The sequence below is a fragment of the Varroa jacobsoni genome, unplaced genomic scaffold, assembly GCF_002532875.2.
Source record: "Varroa jacobsoni isolate VJ856 unplaced genomic scaffold, vjacob_1.0 scaffold_1392, whole genome shotgun sequence".
In the NCBI taxonomy this organism is placed as follows: Eukaryota; Metazoa; Arthropoda; class Arachnida; order Mesostigmata; family Varroidae; genus Varroa; species Varroa jacobsoni.
The window spans coordinates 16,590-29,289 of NW_019214294.1; the positions used below are offsets into that span (position 1 = coordinate 16,590).

At 45.7% G+C, this 12,700-nt stretch overlaps 1 long non-coding RNA gene across 1 annotated transcript in view; it reads right to left on the reverse strand.

Moving 5' to 3' along the window:
• LOC147752231 (uncharacterized) overlaps window positions 1-12,273 on the reverse strand; it is a 17,839-nt gene extending 5,566 nt beyond the window's left edge. Inside the window, exons 1-2 of the long non-coding RNA XR_015314614.1 lie at window positions 12,259-12,273; window positions 11,123-11,234 (exon numbers count right to left, since the gene is read on the reverse strand). This is a non-coding gene — a long non-coding RNA (uncharacterized LOC147752231). The remainder of the gene's footprint in view (window positions 1-11,122; window positions 11,235-12,258) is intronic.
• Window positions 12,274-12,700: the final 427 nt, after the last annotated feature.

Consider the following 12,700-nt stretch of genomic DNA (forward strand, 5'->3'; position numbering starts at 1 on the left):
TTAGACATTTAGCCTATGTACAGTAGTGACAGGTTAACCCGGAGTCGCCAGATTACCAAAAGGATCTGCCACTCCAAATAACATCTACGCATGTCTAAGTGGGTTAACGTAAGGCGTTGACATTTAAATCCTCGCCCTACGGTAAGCATTATGTAATATTCGTGATCGATGATAATGGTTCTGTATGTGATTCGTTTTATCGTCGGTTATATCAGTTATAGTTCGTTGATACCTTATGAGCTATGGACATTTCTGGATAACGAATTTTGATTTAAACACTATATTACAGCATATCCTAGCCGCTCCCTCACAATTATTGGATATTAAAATTAACGAAAAAGTTAAACGATTCTTTGTTTTTTTGTCGGAAATAAATCGCTGAGCTGTACCCTGGCATTATCGATATGCTGATATCGATATGAACATGCTTACATAATAGACCTCAATGGGTGACAAGACAACCACCGGAACGCGCGTCGAATACCCTCGATCTTATTGCTATTACATTTATTATTGTATCATCAGGAAAAATCGCGGCACGTGACTAACGAGTAAAAATGTCCAACATAGACTTATCGGTCAAAAAAAGCTTCCGTCAAAAAGTTTCACAATAACCAAAAGCCTAGAATCAATCTAGCACGTGGCCGCCCCCCTTTGCTAAATACGTGTAAGCTGATTCATGCCCTTTGTGTACGTCTTCTACTATTGCAATGACATGACTGTTGTTTTTATTGTTATTGTTAGGAAGCGTTTTGGCTATTGTCAATGCACGCTGCTGTTGTCTCTGTCGCGGTTAGAATAGAGTGAAGCACGGTCATCAACGGGTGCTTTGCCAAATAACAACAACTATCAGTCACCAGCAGGAGCTAGTTCCCGTAATCGTCGGCATCATTGATCATGGCAAGCCGCAGCGCCCAGGAAGGTACTGTTGCAATGTGTGAACCAAACAAGTGAGCAGGAAGTGTGCTGCTGCTGATACCGATGCGGCTGGTATACTGTTTACAGCGATGGTCGGTACAGCGCGTTTCGTAGACGTTCAGTGACATTGTGGTTCGACCCTTATACCGACACTATCAACGACACAAGCTAGCAAGTTGGCCTGGCAGGACAGGCAAGCGAATGATGGTCGCCTTCGACCTTCGTTGGTGGAACTCGCTTGATAATGAATTAAGCATAGAAATCGATGCTATTATTACTAAATAAATAAAAGCCTTGGAGTTTTACGTCCGGTACTGCCTAATTTTAACATTGCTTTAGACGATTGGCCTCTTCCGCGCGGCGAACTGCGTCTACGCCCCGTTTCGAACGTGTTTGTTTACTAAATTTAGGATTACGTGATTACGAATTGAAAACGTTTTTCCTTCTGCTCGAGTTGTATAACGGCCAAAAAGCGACTCGCTCAACGAAGCTAGACAAATCCATTTTTTTTTTACTATAATGGGCACATTGGTGATATTGCCCTCATTGCTGCTGCTGCACTCTCCATCGCGGTTTGCAATAGGCAGTATGGATTCGCTGCTATTGCTTCTAGCGTTTATGCTGGCCGGGCTATTGCGAGAACCGCTAGAGCACGAACTGTCCTAGACAAAGCGGACGAATAGCTCTTGACACTGTGTTGTCAACCACAAGAGTGCCATGGATGAAGCAGTGATCAGCGATCAGCGACGGCAGCGTGCTCCATTTGGATCAGCAGCTGTGGATCAGCGCCGTCTTTCCTGAGCTACGTCAGCACCACCGCAATCGATAGCAATAATATCAGCAGCTGTAAGATGAATAGCAGCAGAAGCAACGGCAGCGAACGTTGTAATCGGGACTCTGTCTGCTGGAGCCTCATTGACCCTTGTTCACTCGTTTCGTCAGTTGCACGGATAATGCCAGCGGAGCTTTCGATCGTGCGCTGTTCAGGGGAACGAACCGACCAGAGTAGAGTTTCCGTACTTATCCACTACTGCTGCTACAACTACTACGATTGCTGCTGGTACTCGAGTGGGCGTGCTCTGGATTGTAGCAAATATACAAAAAAAAAAAATAGGAAGAATTGTCAGCTAGATCAATCAGGCCATTTGGTCAGGCGTGCTATATATATATATATATATATATATATATATAGCAGCTTATATCCTTATCCACAAGAGCATGAGCTGCTAGTCCTGCACAAAGTATAAACTAATTCGACTACCATTTTGAATGCTCGGAATCGTACCTCGTGTTACTATGGAACTATCGGAATTTTAGTGAAAGCGACAACAGACACAACAAGGGGTTCGACAATGCGACAGCGAGCACACAAGGTAAATAGAGTGAAGCTGAGCCAAATCAGGCCAATCTATAGGGCGCTCACACAAAATGTGCCTTTTATGCTCTAAATCTCAACGGAATTTACCGAAGCTACGTCTACAAGGAAGTACAAAATGGGTAGCATGAGCTCGAAAAAAACTTGTATTGATACTTACAATACTAAAAGTTCAGGAATATTGTTTTACTCGTAATAAATAGAGAATGCAAGGGGGGGCTATATGGAGAACAGACATTATAAGGCAACCGTGCTCTGCGATTGTTCCGTGTCAATAGATAAACACTGCAACAATGCGACCCAGATCTGATTGTTCTATCCCTTTCGGTTTAGAATGACCCCATCCTCAGTGCTAGATGAAACGCGTCGTTCGAGTTAACAATACGAACTATTGATATTCGCGTGATAAAGCACACCACCGCCTTGTCGGCATTACTATCCAGTCGACGTACAGCAAACAATTATAAAACACGTTTAGTTCTTCTGTCGATGTGTAGTAGAAGCTAGTCACTTCGCAGTTTCTTTCAAGTTTACTTAGACTGCCATTGCCAATGCAGCAGTGAAGAAACTAACATTATAAGATCGGACGCTAGAACGCGCTGTCGCTGGAAGTCTATGAGCCGCCGGCGGAAACCGAACTGCTCGGGGCTCCCAGAAGGCAACCGAAGGACTCGCTGATTTTTGCACCCCTCGCTGTCGGCTTTTCGTTCCGCTGCCCATTTTACCATGCCAGCAGAAACGTGCGTGCACACAGAATATTGCAATAAGCGGGCGAAACATCAACAGCCTACATGGGCGAAACAAAAACTAACGGATACAGATTAGAATAACTTGTAGCAACTGGAAATGACGTCTATGATGTTGGTGTCTGGCATTGGCCATACTTGTTGCAGGGCGAATGATAAATAAGTCAGATCTTACTTATCTGATCACAGCATCCAAATAAATTACTTGGACGATGTAATCAAAAATGGACTGATTCCAGCAACAATATTAATGGTGGTGTTAGTCTATTTAATATCACTTTCTTCAGCAATAACGGTCAAGTAACATTCAGAGCACCTGCTAATAGCTCAACATAGTGTCAATTAATCCATATGTAGTGGCTATGCATTGACTATTATATAGGGTATAAAAGAGTGATACTTTATAGATGTTTGGCTGGTTTGTTCATACGCGTAAATAACGCTCCAGGCCACAATAATACAGCTCTGCGTATCTTCTTCGTTGAACAACGTTTGTACAAATACCACTGAAAATTCCTTTCGTTTGGGTTTTGTTTAGTTGATCTGAGGTGTCGCAGTACATCACTGCGACGCTGCGGCATCCCGATATCAGACACCTGATCCTTATACGACCTATACGAGTTGCCATTTACAATCTGTCACCACATCCTCTTAGAAATGAGATTTGGAATACGTGGTTGTTGCTATAAATAAGAGATAAAATTATGAAAAAGGTTATTATGCAGTGGAAAGTAGAACAGGTAACTTTCATGGTAGCGCTGATGCTCATTTTCGAATCAGGAAGCGATTTCGTAAGAGCAATTTCATGCATCTCAACTAGCGAAAGAGAAGAAGTCACCAAAGTTAATAATAATAGTGTTTAGAAACTGGAATTGTCAGCTGATAAAAGATTAGATCTGTATTCGGGGCAACTGCCTTGGTGAATTCGAATCTTCCATTAACAAATCGTCAAAAACTGGCCGAAGCCGAAGAGTAACAATTGTCCGTTAAGAACTGATCGACTTGAACTTCTTAACCTTTCTATGTAGCGCGTACACTAGGTACACTCATGCATTCACATACTTGGAGGGAAAGATAACTATGGATAATGACGAACCAGTTCTGTGGTGTATATTTTATTTTACCGTCTTATTCACCATACTATCGTATTGTACCACAATGGCTTACTTAATCTTGAGACAATCGTACTCATTACTCAAATGTTGGCCCTGAGCTGTCTTGACACAACCTTTTATCCAAAAGTTTATCAAAAGTACTTCTTCACCATTGAACCTGGGTCGGGTCGAGTTTGCGTTTGTTTCTATCTTTCTTAATGTGCGAACGCTTCTCAGACGCCTGTGGGCTTCTCCGGAAAAGAATTCCGTGCGCTGCGCCGACAGCGTGACTGAGAAGGGCCCACAATGGAACAGGCGGCCAATGATTGTCGAATCCAGCTGCTGTAACGGAACATTGACGCGCTACGTCTTTCTCGAAACAAATAGTGAATCTATATTCATACTAGTTACTAATCGTCCTCTAAATCGTCTGTTACAAGGAATTAGTTTGGTGTGCACTTATTGGTCAGGCGATAAAATGCAATAACCAGAAACGAAATAGAATCAAGGGCATGCGATATGGAGGCTGTATGAGCGAATCGCGCACCTCGCATAAGCTAACAGATGGCACTAAAGTAAACAACATAATAACTGTGTAAGATTTTACGCTAACTGAGACGAAATGGCCGTAAGAAAGTGGGTGTCTGTACCTTTTCCTTTATCTAAATCTTTGTCTTTCTCTATTCTGGCCGGTAAAGAGAGCCTCTAAACTCAAGCGAAACTCTGCCTTCACAAGATGAGCGTTTCCTCTGGTTTCGGTTAGATTAGCTCCTGATCGATGGATGCAAGCGTAATAGTAATAGTATCGCTTCTAACATCTGTAACAGGACCACTATCTTGTTAATCGTGTGGACGATTAAAAATCCAACCCAACCGCGGTCATCACCGACAATGCACCACTTATGTTGCTTGAATGGTTGTTCTTGGTAATTGATTCGCTTATCGATAGGAGAACGGAACGATTCAACCAGCCAAAGATCGCCTTTCGAACAGCTCCTATAGGTAAACGAGAGCTGCTGGTGCTGGTCCTCCCCCAACAGGACGGCACCCCACTCCCTCCACAGCCCCTGGTGAAAGCGTTACAACTACGCGAACGCTAGTAGCAGACAACAGCGGCTACGGTAATAAGGCATGATATAAGGTAAGCCAGTGAAAGATCAGGTTACGATACCAAGCTAACATTGATGGCATGCCACAGTAAATGCACTGTAAGTACGAGTGCACGGCGTGTGTCAGGCCAAAATGGCTGCTAAAAGTAACGCTGTTAGCAATGGCGCAGCTGCCGCTACTACAGCCTCTGCTCATACCAACAGCCCTGTTTTAAAAATAACACGAGAAGTATTCTTAGATCTGAGGCAGCAGAAATGCTGGGTTATCCCCAGACGATCCCCGTTACTGGTGAATTTTCGCTCGGCGAAGGCGACCTAGAACGGAACAGCCATAGCCCACAGCATCCGAACGTTCCGAAACCCTCCTCCAGCAATCACCCAACGGGCTAAAGGGCATTCTTACCACAGAGATGGCAGCAATCGTAGCCAATCTCTCCAGCGACCAAATACAAGCGCACTGGGCGACCGAATGGGCGGGTAACGGATCATTCGACCCACCCCGCCAAGCACCGTCCGACCTACCAACGTATGAACCAGCCTGTGACAGACACTGAGGTGGCGGGAAGGCAACAGCGATGCATACATTTACTCTATTTGCCCAACTTAGTGGTGGTACCAGCCCTTTCACTCCAGCCAAGCACTACTGCAAGAGTGCTATGGAAAGCAGTGGCAAAGATGCCCTTCATACTACGTCCTACTATTCGACATGGCAAGCGTGAGCCAACACATTCGCGTGCCGAGAAATCCTTTCGTTGGCGTAATGAGAAAGAAAGCGAGAATGATCTGTGCCTTGTACGTACGTAAAGTAACGGCACCGCCAGTGGTGTCTACGACGTACGCACACTAACTTAGCATGGATTGTATTAGTGTAACTGCATGACTCCTGAAGTTGAGAACTGGCTGCTGAAGATAGTGTTGATAGCGGTGACAGTATCAGAAACAGTTTTACCACCGGAGACTTTCCCACTAAAGGAGTTTATCCCTTCTTACTGTCCTTCCAGCCAGCTTTCCTCAATGCTTCGTCAACTCGATGGCAGCTGAGAGAGTATCTTCTCAACAAAAAAAGCTAATCGCAGCTATAATCTCACCAACAGCATTAACAAGCAAAAAACGTATATTCCAAGAAATTTTTTTTGCTCGGTTAGTTCACATAGGGTAAACGGCGGAAAAGGTTTCTTATTACGTTTGGCATACCAGAACAAAAAATTTGTACTAACTTAATGATTTAAGGAAGATGTTTATTAACTTTTTTTTTACCAAGAAATCGCATTTTTGTAGGAGTCAATTTTTCGAACAAAGGGTTTTTTTTCTCTATATATTGTAATAGAAATAGACGCTGAATCGCTTACACAAAAGAAGTATCTTGTTACAACGACGAATCGATCATTAGGTCAATTTGAACCTACTGAAATTAGCCTAATGGGAGGTTATTACGATTAGAATCTTTTTTTATAAGCCTAGCGACAAAGAACTGGGTTTAATTGATACCAATAGAAGGCTAGTCCCAAAACGTAAACAGGAACTATGTGTTTGGCACGATTTTACTGGTTTTTTTAATCCGCAGTTATTTGTCAGCCACGAAGGTACGACTGATTCGTGTGTACCATTAAATTCTGTTCTTACCGTTACTATCATAGAGATTAGCATCTTTTTTTGTAATGGGCGTGTAAAAACTATAAGCGGAATTTGTTTGGAAAGAAATAATCACGTACTCCCAAATCTCTGGTCTCGACGACAAAGCATATTTGTTTAATGCTTCTACCTCCTTTACCTTGTCTTACCAGTTTTCTCGAAACGTTATACACATGCCAGTATAAAATCGTTTCGACCGAGAAAACAACTTCGTTTATATGATAGAGTTCCGTATCGAATTTCGAACTATTGTGTCACAATGTGTTGCCTTTCAGGAGCAAGACGAAGGCGATGGCACCTACATAAAAGGTAATCTGTGGCAATGCAACATCGAATGTGTCGTGTTCGTCTGCTAGGAACGAGTATGTACAGATCTCCCAAATTCCACTCTCTTAAAATTTCCTTCATTCCGTTTCAGTCGACAGCTCATTAGGTTAGAGATGCAGCTGGCACACTGTCATCACGATTTCCTTTCGAGCCCTAGACATTCTGAAGTCAACGATTGCCTTACATCTATTATATGATTTACAATAATAAATATAATAGTGCGGCGGCGGCGACAAGGGATTTCCGCTGGTGTCTTTGGAAAGAGTTGCCGCTTATGCCTTGGTTGGTAATAAATGGAATACTTCGAGGGGCCTGTCATTGCCGCTTACAGTGTTGCTTTTTGACGCGATAAGCTGTTCTACAATTAGCAACGGTAACAAAAGCTGTAACAAACGGTCGAATAACCCTATTGTTGCTAATGGGCAATAATAAATTTGCCCTCGATATCGTAAAGGCGAATAATAGCCATACAAGTGTAGGGCCAGTGGCTATATTAAGGACGAAATACACAAGGGGAGGGGGGCCAATTGCATCTAATATTTAAACGTCAACTAGTTACAGAAAGTTATTCGGCACAAACGCTTGTTTCTAGTGCTTCTTTGGGTGCTGTAGAATTTCGACCGGTGTGCATAGGTCGGAACGCAGAAATCTCGAGTCAGGCGCGCTGTTCCGGCCAACCCACCAATTCAGGCCTACCAACCCACTTATGACAGATTGCACTTTCACAGTTTATGTACCTCTGTCATAAGCAGCACGTTTATCAAGAAGCATCATGCAAAAGAAGGTTACATCAGCTCTTCTTTATCGAAGTTTGCCACAAATGTTTTGCTGCCACAGTTAAAATACGCGCCTATCGCAATACAGGGCAGTGATCACCACAGCGAATCATATAAGCAATATATCCCGTTAAATCTAATATCTCGCTTAGTTCTCATACAGAACATGAATGCGCGATGTAATATCCAAGAATAACAATCTACGCTACGTTGGTCTACGCTCAGACCAGCTCTTCGCAGATCGATATAACGAGAGCTAACATAGTTCAAACATACTCGGCTGACGGCTGAGCGAATTGCCATCGAACTGTTCCGTCCATAATTTAATAATAATATTATCCAAGAAGGATGCTGCGTTTAGGCGCCTAGAACTATGATGGTAGATCTAATACAATACGTTTATTGCGTACCAAATCGGGCGTGTACCGCTTCTTTTGTCAATTCTAGCTGTAATATCTTTTGCTTTCATTCTACATCTTCACATGCTTGCAAGTTTACGAGATTAGCGTACGATTCAATCTAATTCCGCTTGTGCAGGAGATTAATGGGCAGTCGCGCGTCCCGTTAGCGGTCTTGCGACCTGCTAGCACCATTGCGTTGTCGAATCTCCATTGCACTGTTTCTGGTCCCCCTTCTGGGCTATCCTGCATTTCCAACAGTAGCGTCATGATTGACACTATTCAACAGGCGGCTTCTTTTACCTGTTTACCCCTCGCCGTCTTTTGGACGACCATCAACCTGTCTGCCTCCCCCCTTTGCCGACCGCCCGATTACCCTGCATCCATCGATGGAGTCCTTCAATCACTTAATCCACGACTGATCACTGCGCAATTACTTTCACAGCAAAGACCATCACGATGACTGTGGCGCCAACAGGCGGCTTCCCGCCTGTTGGCGCCACAGTCGCTGACTTCCCGGCGATTTTATCAAAGAATCAACGACGATCAGGCAACACATATTTGGTTGATCAACAACAGCTTTCAGATAACGAAAGCCATTTGCAAAAATTCACAAATCGACCACATACGCAACTTCATGTTTGGGTTCAACAATACAATAACACTTGTTCGCGCATTGCGAACACATTCCCATAGGATCGGCAACAAACAACCTGTCTAAAGGTCGCAGCAGTGACTACCAGTCACTTGTATATTGTTAATCTGACCAGACAACCCAGTAAACTCTTAGGCCTAACTCTACCCACTTTCGAACTGCGAGTCTCCCCTCTCCCAGACCGGCTCGAATGAACGCTATTAGCTGCGACGCTCCAACCTGCTAAGTGGTCCAGTCAAAACACTTTGATGGATGGAAGGATTGATCTGATCGACGAAGATTCCCACATCGTGCTCTGGAAACTGCTGCAGAGCAATAATCACAGAAAAATTGCACCCCTCTGCCTTCACCATCTGCAACGTGAACCACTCTGAAGCTTGCTCCAAGGTAATACGAGATAATACCGGGATTCTTGGTATAATACGCGGTTTTGGTTAGGCATTGTTGGTAAGCAAACAGGCTTGATACCGTGGCTTTAGTTGGGATTTAAAGGATCAAAACCTGACATGTCGAGCATGTCAAGCCAAGTGATCTATATCCGCTGCTGTGTTCGAATGCTTGCTCGAAACCAGGGCGATGGCTGCATAAGCCTCTAGAAGGCCTTCTATACTTACTAACACTGCTTAGCAAACGGCAGACCACTTATAGATTTGAACCGGAGTCCCATAACCGATTCTAGTGACCACCCGTTACTAGATCCGCCTTTCCCAGCTCGATCACACGTAACGGACGCTGTCACGGTGTTGGCGCTTTTACTGCCCGCGCTGTTGCTGCCACGGACAACAGTCATCGCCCGTCATCATGACAAGCAAGCAGCAATACGGGAAGCAATGAGGAGTGGCAATCGCTTAACGCAGTCAGCCATCGAAGGGGCGCAGGCGCCCACACAGGATCTTTTTGGTTGTAGCCCACCGTAGCAGCGACCAGTTGTTGAGTGAATCGACGCAAATATCGCTGCAGCGCGGAGCAGGGCGGATCTACGACGGATCGATCCGTTGATACCCGACGGACCGCCCGAGCAGCTACCACCGTCAGCAATGAACACTGCTAGTCACAACCAGTTACCACCGCCGTCGTTACCATTGGATGACTGAAGCAAGCCAGACAGTCGGGAGGAGGGAACAAGCAGGCCACTCAGGATTCGCTCTGTACACTAGCTGCATACACAGCTTCTATCACTAGCAGCAGCAGCAACGATCTGCATCTGAATACACCTCGATTTGTAGACATATATTCTATCTAACATAGACTGTTCCATACAACCATCAGTCCGATATGCAGTACCTCAGCATTAATACGCACCGAGCATTTATTTACCTATAGTGACCTGCAATCTGTTGCGGCGTTTCTGTTTCTTCGACGAAGGAAATACTTATTATCAGGAGGTAGATATCACCAGTGCAAGGAGACTAGCTGCAGCCTGCGTCAATAGCGAACGCCGCTGTTTTAATCAGAGAACCGAGCCGTCCAATAGCTACGAAACTGAATGAGCAACAAGCTGAGTCTGCAACAGTTAATAACGGCGGGGATCGACTTGGTTAATACCGCTACCAACATCATAGCCCGTCGCAACCATAAGCCCTTGCCGATGATCGAAGTTTGCCTCTCGAACAATCGCTCCTAACTTGCTCCTCTTTTTCCTAGCGTAAATGCTTCCCTCTAGCTATCTGAGTTACGGACTCGCACAGCATCTCGAACTGGTTGATGGACATCGACATAACCTGCAAGTACCGCTGATTCTGCTGCTGCTAGTACTGTTGCGATATGCAATACGGATCTGGCGGCTGGCTTGCCTTTCACTTGCTAACGATTACTAGCAGCTTATTCGATGTCTTTTTTCCACTCCCTGCACGACTGGTGGTGGACAGCAAAAGGTCTTGGTCGGTAATCCACGATTCTGACCTGCCTGACTCTGGCCTACTAGCGGTATATCCACTCGATTTGATTCGTTCCTATCCAACAGAGGCGGCAATAAGCTCACTTACACCCAATCATTCGATTATTCACACGCGAATCCACGACGACACAATGGTTCAACGCACAGTCTGCACTCGCAAACCGTGTTTAACACTTGAGGCGTTTCACACATTACCTGGCAATCCACTTGAAGTTCGCCTATTTGTAGCAAATAGGAGCTTTAGCTTGGCGCTATGCTGTGATCCCTGCGGCTGCTGCTGCTGAGGCTGCTGCTGCTGCTGCCGCTGCTACCACAGCAGGCGAAATAGTGTTTGGCGTTAGGCCTACGGGATGGGCCGTGCTTCCGATGCTACTGTAACTATTGGCGTCTACCGTAGGGTCTAGCGATCGTCGATTGTTTTGGTGAACTTTGCCGGGTTGCTTCTGTAGGCGGATGCTGTGTCCGCTCGAATTGCTGATGCCGCCGGCAACGAGTTGCGATGCCTGCTACTAAGTCCCCGCTAGGTTAACACATAATATAACAGACAATCCAGTATGATTTCGACAAACGAATTGGGTCGACTTGTCGGCCGTGCAGCGAGTTGCTTACACGGGGTTGGCCAACGATTCCGATTTGAATTAGCAATAAAGAACTCGTCGATATCTAGAAGAAGTAGAAATGATGATTAACAGCGTGTAGGGCCGGTTTTCTTTTGCATGGCCCTTCCGACCTCCTCTATTCGCACGTCGTTTCTGGATCCCGCTCGCGATGCATGCCGGCGCCCACACTGCCAGCTTGCAGCTAGCCTGGCACAGTTGACCAAGCGCTATAGTTGTGGCGTTTCGTCTTCAATTCAGTTCGCAAACTTCACACTTCTGCCTTTTCTACTTTTAGCACTTCAGCGCACCGAGTCACACCTCGCATCTCACCGCACGCTAACCAGCCCAACCAGCGACCACCGGGGGGCTGCTGCACTCTTGGCAACTAACAACAACGACGACCACCCCTCAATTGAAATCGGCTCAGCACGGCCAGCTATTTTAATTCTCTCTATACGATCATACGAAACGATGCGTGATAGGATACACCTCACCGCTCCGCACCGACGACGAACTGCACCGGGCCGACGATGCACCCTGCCTATCTGGTTGCGTTGCTGCTAACCCGCTCGTTCGGCTCACCCGACTCCAGAGACACACAGACACTCATATAATAGCGGAAACACGGATAGACAAAGAAACTTCTCACTCACTCGCAGAGCTGCCGCTGTTGGGCACTGCCGCCACTACTGGCTGGGATCGGTACTTCCGATGCTGCCGGTCTGCTTGTACCAGAAGCGCACTCATCTACCCCACATCACCAAAGCATGGCGGCCGCTAACGCTGCGGCGCTGTCACAGCCGCTGCCCTTCTCGGTCTGCGACTACCAGCCAACTAGCGGCCTCTTTCTCTACGGCCCTGTAGATAGCGTGCCAAAAGCGAAAGCGGCTGCGCAGCGCGCGCACGCACGCACGCACTCACTACGGAGTATTCGTCTATACTGCTGTGTGTTTTATGCGATGTGTTAAATGTTAGATGCAGTATGTTGCTATTCTTCCTGTGTAATAGCTATCGCTCAAGCAAGCTGACTAGCTGGTTGGTGCTGTGCAGCTGATGGACAGGAGATGTTCGGAGACTTCCCCAACCCACGAGTGTGCACCCTCAACGTCATTGCCCATTGCAAACATACACATACACCTATTCACTCCTTTAGACAGATATGCAGTCACAGCAA